Source organism: Dryobates pubescens, chromosome 33 (assembly GCF_014839835.1).
Source record: "Dryobates pubescens isolate bDryPub1 chromosome 33, bDryPub1.pri, whole genome shotgun sequence".
Taxonomy (NCBI): Eukaryota; Metazoa; Chordata; class Aves; order Piciformes; family Picidae; genus Dryobates; species Dryobates pubescens.
The window spans coordinates 7,922,784-7,942,359 of record NC_071644.1 but is presented as its reverse complement, the minus strand read 5'-3'; the positions used below and the strand labels follow the sequence as shown (position 1 = coordinate 7,942,359).

The window sequence follows — 19,576 nt, the reverse complement described above, 5'->3', positions numbered from 1 at the left end:
GCAAGAAATGCTACCCCGTCAACCCCTAGCAGCACTTGCCAGGGTGCTGCATCTCTTGTCAGAGGGCAGTTGTCAGAGACACCAATGCTCTGTGCAGAAAGCAGAAGGAAGCTGTCCTGCACTGCGGTGGGGTCACTTCAGCTCTTTTTAAAGGCAGCAGAACTATGATTATCTATCTAAGGAGCAGGCCAGCAAGGTAAACACACCATTTATTTCTCTCTGAACGTGTCCATCCTTTGCTCTGGCTAACCTGCCTGCTTCCACGAGGTGGCAGAAGTGACCCTAAGTGGCCTACTGAATGTTGGGTTTTCAGACAGGGCGCTAGAAGGCAACGCAGACGAAGTCAACTGAACTGGGTGAGAAGATTATTTGGAGGAAAAAAGAGTTATACACCTTCATTCCTTACTTCAAAATTGCACATACAGATAAAAGGTTCCCCACACCTGCTATGAAATACTAAAATTCAACTGCCTTAGGCCATATGGGAAATAAAAAACCACATGTTCAGTTATTTTCAAGAAAAGATCTGTGATAAGGGGAAGGGCTATCTCTCAATCAAGAAACATCCTGGAGTGTGACACACTCCAGGCCTACCACAGATATCCTGGGCAGCTGTACAGGCACCACTTTCAATGTCTTTGCTTCTGTTTTCCCTTGGTAAACAATAATAGAATCACAAAGGTTGGAAGAGACCTTTGGACATCACCTAGTCCAACCCTCCTGCTCATCAGAGGGTCAGATAGAGAGGCTTGCTTAGGGCCCTTTTCATTCTGGCTTTGAATTCTCCAAGGAGGAAGATGCCACTGTCTCTCTGGGCAACCCGTTCTAGTGTCTGAGGACACTTAAATCACTTTGTTTTTTGAATGCTTGTGTGGAAATTCCTGTAGTTTGGGTTGTTCTTAGTGCTTCTCACTCTGTCAGTTGATGCCCATTGAGGAAAAATCTGTCATTGTCTTGTTTATACCTTCCCATCAGGTATTGCTACACGCTGATAAAACCTCTTGATTTGGCGTCTTCTCGAGGCCAGACTCCAATCTTGCTCATTCTCTCTTCATATAACAGATGCTTCTGTCCCTTAATCATCAAAATATTTAACCTCATCTTTTCTCCAACTTGTCTAAATCACTCAGGCATCTCCCCTGAACTGAAGTGTGATATTTAGCGTATTTCTAATGAACCTGGGTCTAGAATGAACAGTTGCATAAAGCAGACCATGGGAGATACCACATGAGCTGGATACCTAATCATCTGTTTACCTCCCCATACTGTGCTGGCAGGCTGCAGCTTTGCTTGTGCTACCTATGCAATGGTTTTTTTATTGCACTACTTAGACTGACATTGCATCATCTCATACAGTGAGAGTTCCACACAAGCTCGTGATTGCAGCGGTCAGCTCAGTGTGCTGCTGATTTGTGTCCCAACGGTCAGAAAATTGGCAAGATGAAATCAGCCAAAGAGCAGAAGAGAGAGAGGAGATGCATCTACATGAACTGTTTAATCAGAAATGGATAAAGCTGCTTGAAAGCAGGTAAAATAAATGTGATCTTGCTAGTGCTTTGCACAGTGCTTTTGGGTGGAAGATGCTATATAAATACCCCTCCTGTGGGAGCTCATGCTTTAGAAGTACAGGAAATTGCCTGGATTAAAATAAGAACATAAGGAATAATGCTCTTCCAGGCTAGAAAAGGAAGAGGTGTTTCCTTTCTCTAGTTTATCTCAATGTCACCAAAAAGAAAAACCACACTTCATCAGAGCATGCCCTTAGTCCCACATGTTCCAATCAAAATGATTGGTTATTGAAATATTTGTCCCTTTTTTCCTGCATTACTTGCAGCTAATGATATTGTAAACCCACTGCTCACTGCTATGCTGTATTAATAATAAACAAAAATCAAAGTTTCTGATCAATTCCTACCTATTTCCTAGCATATCCCACCATCCTATGTACAAACCTCTAAGCTTTCATCCTTTAATGGGTGTGCAAGATGCGAGGTAACACACGTTAACACAATTAAATAATAGGAAAACATATCAAGATAAGGATAATTAAGAATCTCTGGGATTGGTCTGACCTCTTCATTTATTGAACATAAAGCTGCAGGTGTGTACATGTGTCTAATCAGTTAAGAACTTTATTACATACAGCCCTTCTTACTTCTCACCTCCCCTGTTCATCTGCTTAGACCTAGCCCTTTTAAGATGGCCATTTGGTGTCTCTTTCTGTTGTCTCTCAGTTTGTGCTCCCACTCACCCATGTACTCATGATAATCCAGATGCCCAAACTAGCTACTTCATGAGTCTGAAATGATATTCAGAGAAATTAAGGTAAAAAGGAAGGAATTTCTTAGCAGTCTGGAGTTGGGGTGGAAGAGGCAACTGCTAGATTCAAAAATCATTCAGTGTTCTGTAGCTGTAGCTACACTGTCTTGAATTCAGGGAAGGCTCCGGTGTAAAATCTCTGGCATAGGAAGTTCAGCTTCCTCTCCAGATTTCCTTCCTCAACCTCCTTATATGCAGAGTAGCAGGGAACATATTTAGGCCTCACCTGTGCTGAGTGAAAACTCTTAGGACTGCAGAGCAGGTGTTTATAGCCAATACCTTCACCTGAAGTGCTCAAGACGGGCAGTGCAGAAGACAGTGGCTCTTAATGAAGAGACTTAATCCCCAACACAGTCTGAACTGTTGTGTTTTGTAACCACATGCAAAGCTGTGCCTCATCCCTTCAGCAAATATGATCCAGATGGGTGATAGGGGTGAATCTTATCAACATCTAATCTCTTTTCACAGTGAATTAGGCAAAACTCTTACTGATGAGAATGAGGAATTTAGCCATAATATGTATCTGATACAACTGCAGAGTAAGAAAAACTGGAGAACCAGGTCTGGATCAAGCCAATGCTGAAGCTGTCACTGATTTTAATAGGCTAATTTCACTCCCTTTTTTTTTATTCAGGCTTAAGTGCCCTTTGCAAACAACTTGCTGGGCTCCAGGCTATGGGCTGAGCCAGGTCAGCTGTCCAGTTTGAGCCTCAGATTGAAATAAGTGTGTGGTATGTATGTGTCCATCCAAAGATCCCCCTAGGAACACATAGGCAATACAGCCATATAGTGAAGCTCTGCATACCAGGGATAAACTGAAGCACAGCAATGCACTGATGAAGTTATGATGCTTTCAGCTCAGGAATTTGCCTGTTGTGCTGTCTCTGGGATGTGTGGCTACTAGCGCTGCAATGTACAGTGTGTATATTTCCTCCAGGAATGCTCTCTTGGCGTAACAAAAGCAGCATGCTGTCTTTGTGGTGTGCATGACTAAGCTCTACCAAGCATAGTTTATTCCATCACCAACCTGCCTCCAGAACAGAACATGCTATACTGGGGAAAAGAACAGCAGCAGCACCTGCTTCAGCACCTTTCACCAGCACAGCCAGCACAGACATTCCTACAGCTGCACCATGAAGAGGGGAGAGAGGCCTGAATGGCTCGCCATGCGATCCAGAACGCAGACCGTTCTGCGCGGTTGTACTAGGAAGAGGACCGGCAGAGCTGTAGCTCTTTTAGCCCTCTCAGATTGAATCTTTCTGTTCCTAAGATCTCCCCTCACTCCTCTGACTGCCACATGTATGCTGGCAGCAGCAGGCACTCAGAGCTGGCTTTAGCTGGAGCACAGGCAGAGCAAGTGCTTTTTTGACAGTAAACTAACAGGGACCGTTCGGCTAGAGCAGCACGCTGCCCTTGAATTGCATTTGGGGAGGGGAGCCACCCCAGTGCCAAGTGCAAGTGCCTGCTTTGGGAAGTGGTGTTTGAAATCCATAGCATGTCACTTGCTTATTCATACAAGAAAATGAGTTCAAAAAGAATCATTGAGTTTCAGTCACATTCAGATGCTCACAGTAATGGAGATTAATAAATAATAAATAGTGGTGCTGTCAATAACAGATGCCAAAGGGTGATGCTGTAGCTAGATGCATATCTGCTGACTAGAGCATATTAGGAAACCACAATGCTTTTAGCTTTGACTCCAGCCTGCAATTTGGCAGTGGAAAGAGGCTGAAAATATCATTCATCTTTATTTGTCTTACACTTGTTATGAGGATTTAAACCCCAATACAGAATGATGATGAGATGCAAATACTGAAATTGACTTATAAAAATAAATGAAACTCAAACCAGAAGTACAGAGGTACACCCACTTCCTGCATTTCTAATGCTGTAAGGTGGTACTGATAGACTTGTTTTTCACAATTTGTTTTCCCTCTGAGGTGTTCTTTTTAAATCCCTTGCAAGCTAAATTATCTGTAGGCACAGTATGGTGGTAGCACATAATCCATAGGAGTGAAAAAATTAAACAGAAGGTAGAAACATGGAGAAATTAAACCATTTAATTACTTTAAAAAAATATATTAAACACAAAGGAAACAAAACTGTTCTTTAATGTACTACCCAGCGATCCAAGCTGTTCAAAATACTGCAGTAAGTTCACTCATTTGAAATTGTCACCATATTTCTTGGGGACACTGAATCTCTTTCATTACACTGAATCATTTCTAGGAGGCTCTGAAACCTTCAGGAGTCACTGAAGTTGGTGGGTAATTTTATTTACTTGCAGGGTAGGATCCATAATTTCAAAATAGGACACATCAACAATTCTGTAGATTGTTGTGCTGCTGTTATATTACCAATGCAAATCCCTACTGGTACCAGCGTGGTGGAAGTCACAGAAGATACAATGGTCTTTATGTTTTATTGGATTAGCATAATACACATCAGTAATATAACAGCATAACTCAGCCTAAACACACATGGGCAACAGCATAGCTCTGGGGGTGAGCTGCTGTAGGTAAGAAATTCATCAGCATGTTGCTTACAGTGTAATATAAAACCTGATTTTTATCTGTTACAGTTCTCAAGTAAAAATGTCTCTAATTCAGCATCAAAACTCAGCACACTCTAATCACCTACAAAGAGAATTTATTATCAGTTCTGAGACTAGTTTGTTCAGTTAATTAAAAGTTAAAGCTTTTTGGAGAACACTGCTTTTGAAAGGATTTTCCTCCTAACTTTGTGTTTGCTCATGGACACCTGTTACCACTGGGGAAAGTGTGTGGTTTATATTACTTGGAATATCTATTTTTTGAATGTGTTCCTTGACCCTTCAGAACATCCCAGTCCAAAGCTGTTTGTGTTTTAAGGTTCATCAAAATATTTCCCATCAAAATTATTTTTTCAATAAATATTGTGGCTTGACTAAGCAAAAATATACACATAGAGGGGTTTATTTAGTTTTCCATTACGTGTAATTGTCTGTATAAAAAACGAGTTTTCCTCGCTGTTTATTTACTAAAACATAAATTCTTCCCAAAAGAGAAACTTGCTACTGGCTCAAACACACAGATGCAGCCACATGTAAAATACAGGAGGAGAAATGTAACTTCTCATCCCACATCCCTGCCAATAAATTTTGAATCATATTTCCAGAGCTCAGAAAGAGAATTCAGTAACAGCAGAAACAATTTCATCTCTTCCAATCCAAGAATATTGAAGTATTTTCAACGTGTTGCTGGATTAGGTTTGGCAACACCACTGTGTATTACTGTGTCCATTTCCCATTGGTGCATATAAAGCAGAGAGATAAATAATTCATCCAAAATCAGCCTCCACACCTAAACCAAGAATACAACTCAAAAGATTATAGAGTCTCACTATGGAATTCCAAGCCTATCTTCTGGAAGCAGCCATAACCCATTCATTTTGTGCTATATAGGGGAACTATCAACAGAGTGTTCTGCAGGCAGGATAAACTGTAAATGGACTTTTCTTTAAACAAGATGGACAACTAAGATAAACCATGTAAGTACATCCCTGAGGGGAGCTGAAGAGTTATAGAGATAATGGAACCATGGATAAAAAGAAAACTAAAGTTAGATTTCCTTTAAATGACTGCACTCATAAACAATAGTTAGCTCCAAGGAGATGCTAAGAAACAGTATTTGAAATGCAGAGTATGGAAAAGTCTATATTGAATGTAAACCAAATACAACCCCTGTTTTATTTCCAGTGTTGTCAATGGGATTTTTTCTCTAAGAAATAAAAGCCAGTGCCTAAAGCCACAAAAGGACATTTCATGGATTTCAACAGAAGATTTTGTATCGAGCTGGTCTGTGGATATTGGGGGTAAGGGTGGAATTAAATGAAAAAGTTATGTTATATATCCTGTGTTCATGTAACTTAAAATCCCCCTGAACTCCTGCAATAGTACTGCTCGGCCTCTGAAAATCAGACTCTGCTAACTAGGCAACTGTCTCTGTCAGTTCCCTTGGGTAGGGGCTTGAGAGATGTTTCACTTCATGTATGTTTTGTTTTGTTGCTTGGAAACATGAATTTTATAAGCACCTTTTTTTTCCTTTGTTTTTGTTTCTCTAACAGGTGCTCACAGGGAAGGCTTGTGCAGAATCGAGATCTTTGCTAGCAAGTGGTTTGAGATTTGGGATGTTTACAATAACATGATCCCAGAGGTCACAAGAAAGTTCTCTTTTTGTATGTTAGAAGACTCACCCCACCCTCTTCTTCAAAGGATGTGAATTTTCAAAGACAGAAGTGCAGACCTGTGCTGCAAGGTCTTTCATTCTTAGCAGAAACTGATCAGCAAGGTAGATAGGAGTCCTGAGGGCTCACACTTTGATGTTTTTGGCTTGGTGCTTTACAACTCAATTCTGTACAGAAAAGTCCTCCCTTCTGCTCCTCCCATGATCTTCATGAATTTCTCATACTAATTCCTTCTGCTCCAGTGAGTAAGGAAGCACAACATGCAGGTCTTAGAATCACTGTATCACTAAGCCTGCTCACATTGTGGTTTAATGTACCATTAGAACCAATTTTCTCTTCTAGGCTTTCTCTGCAGTGCTTTCCTGTCCAAGACCAGCACAGCAGGGAGTGCTCACACCTAAACCCACACAACATGGGACCACGACTCCCATGGCTTCTCTCATGACTTCATGCCCAGCCATATCATTTAACCATTTTGTATCTTCAGTCCCTAAAGCTCTTTGGACACTTAAGGAGCCTCCATTGTCATGCAGTCAGTGAATAACCCCTACACACCTTACATAACATTCACACAGACTTTTCTGGAGCAGCTTCTGAAATAATCATATTAGCATGCAGGGTTTGTTCTTCAAATTCTTTTCTACTGCAAGGATGGAAGTTGGGCTGAATTCAGGTAACCAGCTTTGCTTGACACAGATCAAAGAAGTCTACTAATTGTTCAGACCACCTTTCATCACTGCATTTTGCTCAGTCCCAGTATATTTTCCCAAATAAAGACTTACTTTGAATTTATTGAATCTACTAATTTCATTACCTATTGTGATTAACAACTATAGAACTTTCTAAGCATGCCTTATCCTCTTCCTGTATCACAAACAGGCTTTGTTTGACTAAACATAGATTCTTCAAGGGTGGTGGGACAAGTGCCCCAATTCCAAATGTTTTTGCTTTATGAATACAGGAGTTGCTTTCTGGAATCTGCAGCACTGGAGATCCCCTTCAACTGAAGCAACAAAATAAGGTGAGGCTATGTTTGGTAGTGGCTTGACTAGGACACACACACCTGTGCCGGGCTTCTGAAACTGCTCTGTCAAGGGCAGAAGAAGGTTCTACAGGAATCTGATACAGAGCTAGGTAAGCAAATTCTTCTCTGTATTTGGAAGTATTTCTCACAGGTAGACTTCACTGCAGGTCTAATGTGTCTGACATCATGGAAAGTTTAGTAGCTAGGCTGAATTCACAATGTGGGTTCTAAACTCAGCATCTCCAGGGTACCAGTTGTTTTTCTGTTAGTTGCTCAGTAAGACAATGATCCCCCTGAGGAAAGGCCCTTTAAATGGGGAAATAATAGGCTTTAAGCTTTTACTTAAACCACTCAATCAGCATTCATGCAACTGAAATGTTATTTAAAAGATTAGTTAAGGGAAGACCTTAAGTGTGTGCAGTTGGTCGTATCTTTGACTGCACAGAACACCAGATCCAGGTTCAAAGAACCCTAACAACTCATCTCACTTCTTCCCATGAGCTGCTGGGTCATAGTGGCTAAATCATTTCACATTGTTACACATCAGTTTCCTACATCTAAGACAACAGCAGTGCTACCTTTTGGCTTTGGAAAATGCTTCAAGGTATGCTAAACACAACAATCACACCCAGGAACTAGGCAATACATTTTTAGGATTGTTGAAGTCAGAGATGCTTATGGCATTGAGTTCTACAATGGTCACAAGGCAACAGGAATACATTTTGCCCTGGAAATAAAACTACCTCAGTCAGCAGTTAGGAGAAAACAAGTCCACGTATGATGTCCTTTGGGACATGTGGACCAGCTTATACTGCCCCCATGTAGCTTATTTTCACCTCTGTCAAGAATGAGATATACAAGACAGTCACTAGACACACTTACTATCTTCACAGTAACACATTGATGCAGCAGAAGGAAATCTATAGGAAAGCTTTGGCCCTTTGGCCCTTCACAACTCTGTGCTACTTCACTTACAGACAAGAATGGATTTTTTTTTTCCCCTCCCCAAAGGATTTTGAAGCAACTTGCAAAGTCTCTCACCAGTTCTGAATTAACTGTTCTTGAATCCGTTTCACAGATAAAGTGTTGTAATCCATACCATAAGTAAGAAGTTCAATATCATGTTTCAAGACTGCATTAGCTAGGAAACTCAGGTATATGGATTTTTGCCCTAAATTATTTGACTCTCAAAACTAGTTCTCTCTACCTTAAAATCCTGTCAAATATATTCCCTTCAGACTAAAATGGTTTTGCTAATTTTATGCTTTGTTCTCAGAATTCGCTTAAAATAACTCTTTTGTTCCATAGTAATAGGCAAACTGAAAGGAACTGTGAGAATGCAGAATGTAACTAAGGAGACAGAGTTACTCCTACTTTTTGCTCTGCCTGGCCTCACTGAGCATTTCTATTCAGTGTGATGTTATTTATTTATTTTCTTTAATGAAGAATCTTCATACTCTAGCAAAGGGGAAAATCAAACAAACTCATTTTAAGGTGAAGTTTCTACAGCTTTCAAAGGATATCACAAGGCATGCTTACTTGGCATACGAGCTACTGGACTCAAAAGTCCAAATGTAGCCTCCAGCTTGCATTTCTAATGGCCTTACTGCTGAAGGCACAGCCATATACCTGGCAGAAAGTATTGGGATTCCTGAAGCAGAACATTAACAGAACCTGTCTAGTCCACACATTTGATTGAAGGAGATGTCTGAACACGGCACACATGGCTATCTGAGCCACTGACTTGCATTGTGTGGTATCCTGCAGATGTGAGGCAAAGTCTGATGACCATGATAGTACAGAAATGAGAAAGCCATTAGGTAAGAAGCATACCAAGACTTCTGCTCCTTGAGAGTAATCTTATTGCACAGCACAAGACCTTTGCAGATGAGAGAGGTAAAATGGCTCTTTGGTTGTGAAGATTCCTAAATCTGTATTTCACAAAGGTTTTAAAGTCTCTCAGAATTTATGTATTTATATGTGAACACACACTGTAGGATCTAGTATGTAAGATGCTTTTAACAATGCCTTTTGTTGCTATTACAGCTGCAGAATAGGTGTCCACTTAGCCTTCATTTGTACCTGTCAATGGCAGTCACACTCACGTTAGAAAGGAAGCAGAGCCTGGAGGCTGAAAGCTAGAGAGCAGCTTTGGATGCATATGCAACCACTGGCTCTGTTGAAGCAGATGCCCTGTTAATTAGGAGCTGGTAAATGTATAGAGCTATGCGTGGTGTAACTGTTCCCCATCTGGAGAAGTCTCACAGTACTACTGAGAGCCATTTTTCATTTTAACAACCAGTTTCTTTGCATTCCACAAAAGGCTTGGAACAAGGATTTTTCACAGCCTCACCACCAGCATGCTGTGGTGGAGCTGTAACGTGCCGGGTTTAAGTGGCAGAGCAGCCTGCAGGAACAGGGGCTCTGGTAGCATACCAGGGACGGCAGATCTGGCTGGTTTTGGCATCACAGCTGAAACAGCTGAAGAAATACACAAACTAGTGAAACTGCCCCAAGATTCATTTCATACAGTGTGCTCTCCATGAAAGGGTTAATATCAGCTGATTGAGAAAAAGGTGCAAGAAATTTTGTAACTGAAAGCTATGGAGCAACTTGCTTACAGGAGAGGCTTTCTTCAGTTCTAAACAAAGCTTCAGGAGAAATCCTATTTTTGGTTCAGCTGACCTAGTCCTAGCTCTTGTGGACAGCTTTGAGAACTGCCACTATTTTGTGAAATTGTGAGTTACATTTCACACCTATCTCAGGTATTTTAATTTGCTTTGGCTATAGGAGGTACCTCAAAAGCCCACTAATGAAAAAAACACATAAAGATTTGGTTTTGTTAGTTACGTACATTAGATCCTTGGGTCAAACAGTCACTTCCAGCACAGGACTCTCTCTATAAAGCCATCATTAAACACTGTGCTGCACATAGTAATGTGTGTTTCTTCTGAAAGACCTTAAAAAGCAGCACAACTGATTTGTCCAGTGAGATTTATAGATTAAAAAAAAATCCCCACCCACCCCACGTGAAAGAAGTCTCCACCCTGTAAACAACCCTTCAGAGTCTTCATCATAATCCCTCACCATACCAGTAGTATAACTATATAGCAATCAACCTTTTCACTGGAGAATAGGATATAATTAAGTCACTGGATCAGAAAGAGAAGCATCAGTTGTATTTTCACAAAAGAATAGGTGTGGTATAAAGCTGGTTGTGTGTCTATGAGGTTATGCTCAGCATGTAGAAGCACATTTGGCTGGTGTGGCTTCTTTACCCCAAATCTGCGGATCTAAAGAAGTGGCAGAGCACAGATCTGTGGACAGAAATTCCTTTTAGCTCTCATCAAACAGAAAATGCATGACTATTAGAATGAAAACAAAAACTGGAGATTCCTAGGAAGGGATGAGATGTAAATGTGTACTTTATTAAAACAACAAAACCTTTAGGTACTGTAACTGTCTCACTGCTGAAAGCATGTAAGAGAATGATGAGCATTTGTGTGAGGAGGCATGTGCAATGGGAACAACCCAGCAGTAGTTTCTTGTGATACAGTTAATGCACACAACAACTCTTCTAGTCCAGTAACAAAAACTCCACGCCACTATTCTCTTGAAGAAACAAAATGGGATTTGCTGTTTGTTATGAACCTCAGAATGTCATTTTTGCTCACTGCACAGATTTCTCCTGTATGATCCAGTGTTTGTTGAAAATCTTCCACACAATTTTGTAAGACTTATGGATTTTCCTTAGCAAAACAATGCTTTTTCTTTCTTTTATTTAATCCTTTATGCATCCTACTTTTTTTTCCTCCCTCATGTAGCAAATGATCATTCTTTTCCTCAAAAGGGAGATGTATCCCCAAAAGGGCATTTTAATCTCTGCTATGCATAAAAGCAATCTCTACCAAATAAAATAAAATAAAATAAAAAATAAAATAAAAATACAATAAAAACAATAAACCAATCAATCCCACATCCTGCCTACTACAAATCTCCCTGCGACTTTTGGACTTAAATATTGCAGCAAAGTGTGTAGCTGCTTTCGAAATCTCCAGAAAACTTTGCAAATCCCTATTAAATTTGGGGTGTTTTCCCAGCACTTACATTTAACTGGTATTATCAGACAGGGATGTGAGATGAAATCTTTAGTCTAACATCCTCAACCTGTGGCATCACAAAACCAACGAGTGGTTCCAAAATGCAAGGGCAGGCATATTCCTTTTAGGGGTGGAACAAATTATTTTCTCATGGCTGCTGAACAGACTATAAGCAATTTAGGGCTATAATTCAAGAATCCTATATCCTAATTTCAGTAAACTTCTTATTTTGTTATTTGGGCAAAGAATTAAAGCTTTAGCACAGCACACAGGTTATTTAAAACCAAACATTTGATGATTGTAAAACCAAGGCTCAACCACACCAGGTTCTAATAGTTATTCATAACAGACAACCTCAATAATAGGCAACCCACTGAATAACATCCAACTCACTTTCCTGGAGCTTAATTGGCAAACCTAGTTTTCTCTTACTAATTACAGGTAGCCACACCTACCCTTCCCAGAAAGCATGATGGCAAGTAAGAGTTTGCTTGCTTTAAAATATAGAGAAGCAAGCAGCTATTGATCCTCTAATCTTCCTTTTTCCTTCTGGTTTGGATTTTATTACAACCCCTTCTTTACAGATAGGGTTTTGATTAAAAATTTGCTGTAATGTTGTGTGTGGGCTTTTTACTTTTTATTGTGTACTTACTTGGGTTGCAAGGTAATCTCACCTCCTAACAAAGGATAAACAAGTAAGGGGGGGGGGGGGAGGGAACCCCACCCAGATTTAGACTGTTGATGGGGGGAAGGGGGAAGTGATGCAATATTGTATATGTACTTACTGTCCATTATTAAGTGAGCATGCTTTACTGTGTTGGTGTGAAATGGTTCCATCTCAGTAACATCTCTCCTGCCTGTGAGGCCTAGTCCTTTATGCTTTTGATGTGCTCTTGTTATGCAGTACTTTTCAGAGCAGCGAGGGATGCTCATCCTCTTAAGAACATGTAAAAGCAGCTCTGCAAACTTGGCTGTGCAAGGACTCTTGTGAGGTTACAAACACCAAGTCGTAAGCCTGCTGAGCTGTCACACGGGTTCCTGAGAGAAAGAGAGCGATACGAAGCTATTTTCTGGTTGCTGGTCCTCTCAGAGCAGCATTTCAAGACCCCTAGCCCTGATTCCCCTCAGCAGTCGACGCTTCTTACGTGGCCTCACTGCGGTGGATCCTCTCTCCCAAGCCCTGTTCTCTCTGGGGGATTCTCCATTTAAATCCCGCCATGTGTTTGGGGGTTCCGTTCTCGGGCCTCTTTCTCTTTTGTTCACACCAGGCTCTCACATGAAGCTACAGCCTGGGTGCGGCAGGGCAGAAGCGAAGCGTCCCTCACAGCCGCTTCCCTCCACCGCCTTTGTTGGCGCTGGGGGCGGATGCCCCTGCGCGCGGGCCCGACCCAGGCCGCGGTGGGCGGGAGACGGGCGGCAGCGCGCGCGCGCGCGCGCGGCCCCTTCCCGCCGCCCGCGAGGCTGACTGACGGGAAGGGCGTTGCCCGCCGGTGCGCGCCCGCGCGCAGGAGCCCCGGGAGCGCGCCCCGTGTCCGCGGCCCCTCCCGGCCCTAGGCCCCTCCCGGCCCTGCTGGCGGGTCTTCCCGTCGAGTCGCAGAGAGGCCTCCGGCGAGGCCAGGCCAGGCCTGCGCTCGCCGTCGGTGGGGGTAGGGCGGGGCGGTGCCGGGGGGCCGGCGGTGGGGCGGAGCGGGGAGCGGAGCCGAGCCGGGGTTTCCCGGCCGGGCAGCACGGGCGGGGCGGAGGAGGGGGGGAAGGTTAACCGCGCCCAGGCTCTCGCTTCCCGATGGCTGCGGGGAGCTGAGCGGGCATCCAGCGCGCGAGGAGGAGTCGAGACCCAGCGACACCCCCCTCCCCCGCGGCTCTCTCCTTCCGACTCGGCTCCCCGGCCGGCGCTGCTGCCTCCCCGGGACCCGCCGGGCAGAGCGCGGGCGGCTCCCCTTCTCCTCCGCCCCCTCCTCCTTCTCCTCCGCCCCCCTTTCCCCTCCCCAGGCCGGCGGGACGCGGGCAGGAGCCGCGGGCGACGGACGTACCGGCCCGGTTAATGAGCAGCGGCCGGAAGGGCAGGTAACCGTCTAAGGGGAGAGAAAGCAACGGGAGGGGGTGGGTGGATGGGGGTCTGTAAAAAAACCTTTGTCGCCCTCCTGCGCCTTCCCGCCGCCGCCTGACTCGCCGAGCCCCGGGCTCCGTCCCGGCCCCACCCTGAGGCCATCTTCCCGCCGGCGGCGGCCCCAACTCCCCCCTCATCCCCGGTTCCTTCTTCCTTTGCGCGGCTGCGCCCGTCCCCCGCTCCCCTCCCCCGCTCTTCCTCTTCGCTGCCGCACTTCTCCTTTCCCTTCGGCCTCCCCTTCCGCCTCTCCCTCGGTTCTCGCGTCGCCTGGGCACCGGGTTGGGCCACCCCTGCGCTCCCCCTCGCTTCCCCTCGCCTCCCGCCACGGCGGTGCCCTCCTGCTCGCCCACCCGTTCTTCACGGCCCCCGCAGGACAGAAGGGCGGCTAATGGTTTGTCCACCTCTTAGCATGGCGGGGTTGGAAATAGCCCCCCTCCCCCGCGCCTCCCCACCTCCTCGGTGCTCCAGCTTCCCCTAAAAAAGAAGAGTGTTTGTAGCTGGAGGAGGAGGAGAAAAAGGTGGGGGTGGGACTGATTCTCTCTTGAAGGCTCTAAGGCGAATAGGGAGGAGACCTTGGATCTTGCGGGGTTCCATTTTTAATTATAATTACGCTGTAGTGGTCTCTGTTAGGCGGTTTGAGGTGTTTTCTTGTACGCGTTGAGATACAAAAAGCGAGTTTCCCGAGCGATCCAGTCGGCGGAGGGAATATTTGGCGAGAGATTCAAGGGGAAAAAAAAAAAAGCTATGGTGTGTCTGCTGTAATGGTGGAAAACTGATTGAGAGGAGACGGGGGTGAGACAAACAGGGTAAGACTGCTGCCAGCAGCCCCCAATCCAGTGGAGGGCTCGCAGGGTGGGTTCATGCTGTGTATCCTGCGGGAGGGAGGGGTAGAGAAGGTTTTGTTCTCTTTAAATTCAGACCCGAGGATGGATTTAAGCCGCATATTTGTTGTTCCCCCTTGTATTACGGTGCTGCATATTTCTGTGTGCCCGTAGCAGCAGTAACGAAGATCATGGAGGGGGTTTGCTACAATAGAAAAAATGGAGCTTTCTCTTTGGAAATGTTAAAAATGTTACTTCAGTTCCCAGTTGCTTATTGAAAGGATTTCGGTATTGGTTGTTTGTTTTTTTGGTTGGGTTTTTTTTTTTTGTCTTTTAATCCATACGAGGGATATTTAAGGTGTAGGATTTTTAATGCTACAGCTTTGGAGGAAAGGAAGAGGTGTGGAGTCTCGTACGCAAATACGAAAGAAACGAGACGTTTTATTAAAAAACAAAAATCCCGTCCAGAAGAAAATCAGAATGATGTAGAGGTTGTTGCAAGACGTCTATTTATCATTCCTGAAGATGAACTGAAATTTTAACGAATGTGATATTTCATTATTCTCCAACAAAGTCAAGGTTGGGACTCGTTTGGAAGAAGGCATCCTTTCCAGGATGCCGACTGCCACGTTATTATGTATTGTCTGCACAGCAGAAAATAGGAGGAAAGGGCTGTAAATGCAAGGCTTAAGTGGTTATTGAAACAGCTTTTTGAGACGAGCTCGCTCAACTTGGGAGAGGCGATTTAAGATTGAAACAAATCAGACATTTTGGTGCTGTAAAATATCTCCACCTAACCGCGAGAGATTTTTAACCTGTATTTCAAGCCGCTCTGCTAAAGACAGGGATGTGAATCAGGACAAAACGCTGTCGAGGTGTATGTGAAATACATGTGAGGAAAGGAAGATGATGTGTTAATCTCTGAAGTCCCTAAATGTAATATACCGGAGTTGATTTTTTTTCCCCCCACTCTCTTGTATGATTTAGAAGAGGAGAAAGAAGGGGTGATAATAGTGTAGTTGTTTTGGTGGCTGCAGATTAGCCAGGGTGTGTGTTTGATTTTCTTTTTGCTGTGAATGAATGGATCTTTCTGTGCCTGGGCCCAATAGCTGCAACAAGATGGCGTTTGCAGCAAGGCAGCTCTCATTTTTCAACTCCTCCTCACCACAGCTTTGCCAAACTAGATCTTATTTCGTAATTGTATTTTAGATTTACTTTCTCATTCTCTTTGCTTTCTTCTTTTCTTGGGATGTGAGGTAGGAGGAGCATTTGGAAGATCGTTACGAGAAATCTGTGGCTTTTTTTTTTTTTTCTCCTTCTCATTTTTTTTTTTTTCTGGTGAGCTTCTCCAGATAGGAACTAGGTGGGAGGAGTAAATAGTTTTATTGAAATGTTCACATAGGCTCTTCCTGGATAAAGGAGTGACATGATTTTCTTTTTTACCTTGCAGTGCCTGCTTAATACCATCAAAATGTTCTTGGCTTTTATTAAGCCTGTTGCTGAAACCCAGTATTTTAAGCCTAGAGCACAGGTATACAAAGACTGCTGGGGTTGTGTGCTGTTGCTGGTTCTCTGCTAGCCAGGTAATCGTCAGCCCCTGTGCAGTAACCTTTCTGTAATACAAAAGAGTCTCCCCTCTGCTTCAGAATGCCAGCAATTTGTGGAGCCTTTTAAATCTACTTTTGACCCGGGATCATTGACATGCTCTGGGTAACTGTTCTTCTTATGGGAAAGAATAAGAAAGGTTTTGTGGATATTAAAACAATTCTGTGTCTTGGAAGTCTTTCATTTGAAAATGACGTCACTGATTTCTAAAGCATTTATGGGTGGGTTTTTTAGGGTCTTTTAAGACAAATGGACTCTCAGCTTGTAACTTTCGTGACATTTCACTATGCCAGGCTTCCTAACCTAAAATAAGTTGGTTAATATTTGATATACAGGTCTGAGGCTTCCTATAGTACACTTCTCAGCATTAAAAATAAGAAATGGTTGTTACGTCTCCTGTAGTCAAGTGACCTCCAAACCTTTGGTAGTACCAACCTTTTCAGTACTGTTTATCTATGACTTAATGTGTAATCAGTTGTTTCTTAGTTTATTGCAGTAGCCCAGCTGTAGTTCATACAGAAGGAAGCTGGGGAGCAGAAGAGCTCATTTGCAGTTGAGGCTTGTGGGTTTTTAAAAGAAAAAGGGCAAAAAAGGCAAAAAAAGCTGAAATGAGCTGAATGCACTTTACTCCTCTAGTATGTCAAGAACAGTTTTGCAATCAAGAATACTTGTCCAGTAAACTATTAGTTCCATTTGATGGTGCTTTTAATGTGCTGTTGAACTTGAAACTAGTTGTGCAGGTTTTTTAGTACTGCTGCTTTGGCCTTTCAGTGCAGGATCGGGAAGGAGAAGTAGAGTCAAGTAGGATTCTGTCCTGAGTGAGATAAATTGCACTTATCCTTCTTTAGTCCTTGCAGCTGCCAGGTCAGTATGTAGCAAGCATCCTGCCATGCAATCTTCATCAACATGTGAAGCTAGAATTCCATGGTACATCTTAGCAGATTGTAAATCGCCACCATGTCTCATGGAAATGTGAAAATGTAGGCTGTAGACTTAATGAGGATTGTTCTTGGGTAGGTAACCAATAAGGTTGTGTCTAATTAGGGAGTGTGTAAAATTTTGTGTGGCATGGTTCTTGATACCATCCAAGAAGAAACCCTCCACAGCTATTACAATTTGTAAGGCTAGAATAATTAAACTAATATATTTGGAAGGAGAAAATCCTGCGATTAATTGCTTTCAGGATGCTTTCATTACAGCAGAAATGCAGATCTTTTGTGTTTGTAGGATGCCTGAAATGAAGCAAGATGATGTTGGCTGCAGTGTGTAATAACTTCCTGGTGCTTTTGGAGGCTTCGATTTGCTCATGTGGAAAACGACTAAAACTGCTTCTTCTTACATAGTTGTGATTTCTCAATCATGTGAAAGAAGATGCCAATTCAGATGAAACTTGTGTTGCTTTTGCAGACTTTCCTGATGCAGCTAGGAACGTTAAGGAAGTGTTACATTCAGCTGCTTTTGTAGTTACTGCAATAAAAAACGGGGGCTGCTTGCTTGCAGTGAGACCAGCAGTAGATTTCTCTTCTGTGTGTCGGGCTCAGCTGATGTTCTAGTCGCTGAATTGGATTAAATTCTTACTGTCCATGGATTTTGGCTCTCAGCATTAGTGGATTGGTAATTGATATTCTCAATTTTCATATCCAGTTTTAGCCATATGGCACACCGTATTGCTGCAAGATTTGCATTTAGCGCTAGGTCGTTACTAGCAAGTTGAAACGAGAAATCCTGCGTTCAAGTGGTGGAATTCTGCTAGGTGAGTCGTCTTTGCAGGCTCTGATGCCTATGTTCATGCCAGCATTTTTGGTACTTACTCTTTTCCAGCATTTTACTTGTTATGTTGGAGGTGGAAAAAGAATACATCTATAACTTTGAAAGTAAGCAGCTTGTGTGAACAAAACGTTTCTGAAGCACATGGTTGGAGATAAAGGGGACTCTTATTTTTTTTTTTGAGGGAGTCTCTTGATTGCTTGACTCAAAATGAAAAGAATACATGTTCCATCCAAAATGTTTTGTTTTTTTTCTCCCCACTGATCATGTTGGAACTAGTGTGAGCTGAGGTCGTGATAAAAAACAAAAATCCCCCCAAGCCCCTCTCTTTCTGTTTAACATAGTATCTCAATTTATTATTTGTTCCCAGGGTGCCTAGTGGGCTGTGGATTTTGTGTGCATGGATTTGTTTTTCACCAAACTGAAATGTATGCAGAATCCATAGATACTTGAGCCAACTGGTAGTTCAGCTGGACATTAAGAGGTTTTTAAAAGCTTTGAGCTGGCTACGAGCAGTACCTTTACTTTAGATGCCAAAACACTCAATTTAAATTACTGTGGAGGGCTTCCTAATGCAGAAATATGGACACTCCAAAATAGGTTTTGAAGCAGAATGCTGCATTTTTGTTGAAGCACTAGAAGAATTCCAAGTAGTGAGAAGGGAGCTGGTTAGCCTTGGAATAAAAATACACATTAAAAAGTATTTTTGGGAACATAATCATCAGATGTTCTTGGCCTGTTTTTTTTAACAGCTGACCTTCTCAAACGTGTTCTTTACAAATAGTATCTTGTAAGACTTTCAATTTGTATTAAAAGCTTGTGTTCATTACATTTGCTAGAGTCACAGAGAATGTGTTAGGATTTGTTAGCCTCCTGAAATAAAATGACATATTTCTGCATCTCTGGAAGACAGCAGCTGGAACCTTGAGAGTACTTAGGCACAAGGCTTGATGTTTGCCTTGCCCAGTACCACCTTAGACATCCAGCAGGCTTCTTTCTTGAACCTAGCTAGACAGGAATGACATGTTAATGTTCATGGCAGCTGGAAACACCTACGGTACAGTGTTGCTTGCTATGTATATCTTACTCTCAGTGCTACTGGGGATGCTGTAATTGGAAGTCTGTGCTAATTTGCATGTATAATAAAAAAAAAAAAGTAATATTTTGGGGGGCATCATGAAATTGTAATTTGTAGGGAGACTTGAATCCTTCCCCAGGATTTTCAGCTCTGGCCTATACAGTCATTTGGTTCTCTGAAGTTGAATGTAGCAGAAAATAAGGATCCCATCCAAAATGTTACACTGAACATGGTTATTGATATTTTAGTTCATTGGGGGCAAGGCTATGGCAGGATACAGGAATCAGTGTTTGAGATCCCAGTTACAAAGCAAATAGTTCAGTTGTTTAGATGTTTTAAGTCCTGTTGAAATACAATACCAATGACTATAGCAGGCTTAAAATAAGAATGCTTGAGAAGATGTTGCAGATGTTCCCAAGGCCTGGCTTTGGATTACTGACTGGGTTACCAACTCTGTCAGCTGTTCCATGGTAGTTATTCATGCCTACACTCTAAGACAGATGCAAGGTTATTCAAATAATCATAGCCTTT

The 19,576-nt window shown here is 42.9% G+C and overlaps 1 protein-coding gene across 1 annotated transcript in view; it reads left to right on the top strand.

Moving 5' to 3' along the window:
• The first annotated feature begins 13,381 nt into the window (after window positions 1-13,381).
• The window catches only part of GNB1 (G protein subunit beta 1), a 37,962-nt gene continuing 31,767 nt past the window's right edge, over window positions 13,382-19,576 (top strand). Inside the window, exon 1 of the mRNA XM_054175723.1 lies at window positions 13,382-13,731. The gene's annotated coding sequence lies outside the window, so the exon portion shown is untranslated. The remainder of the gene's footprint in view (window positions 13,732-19,576) is intronic.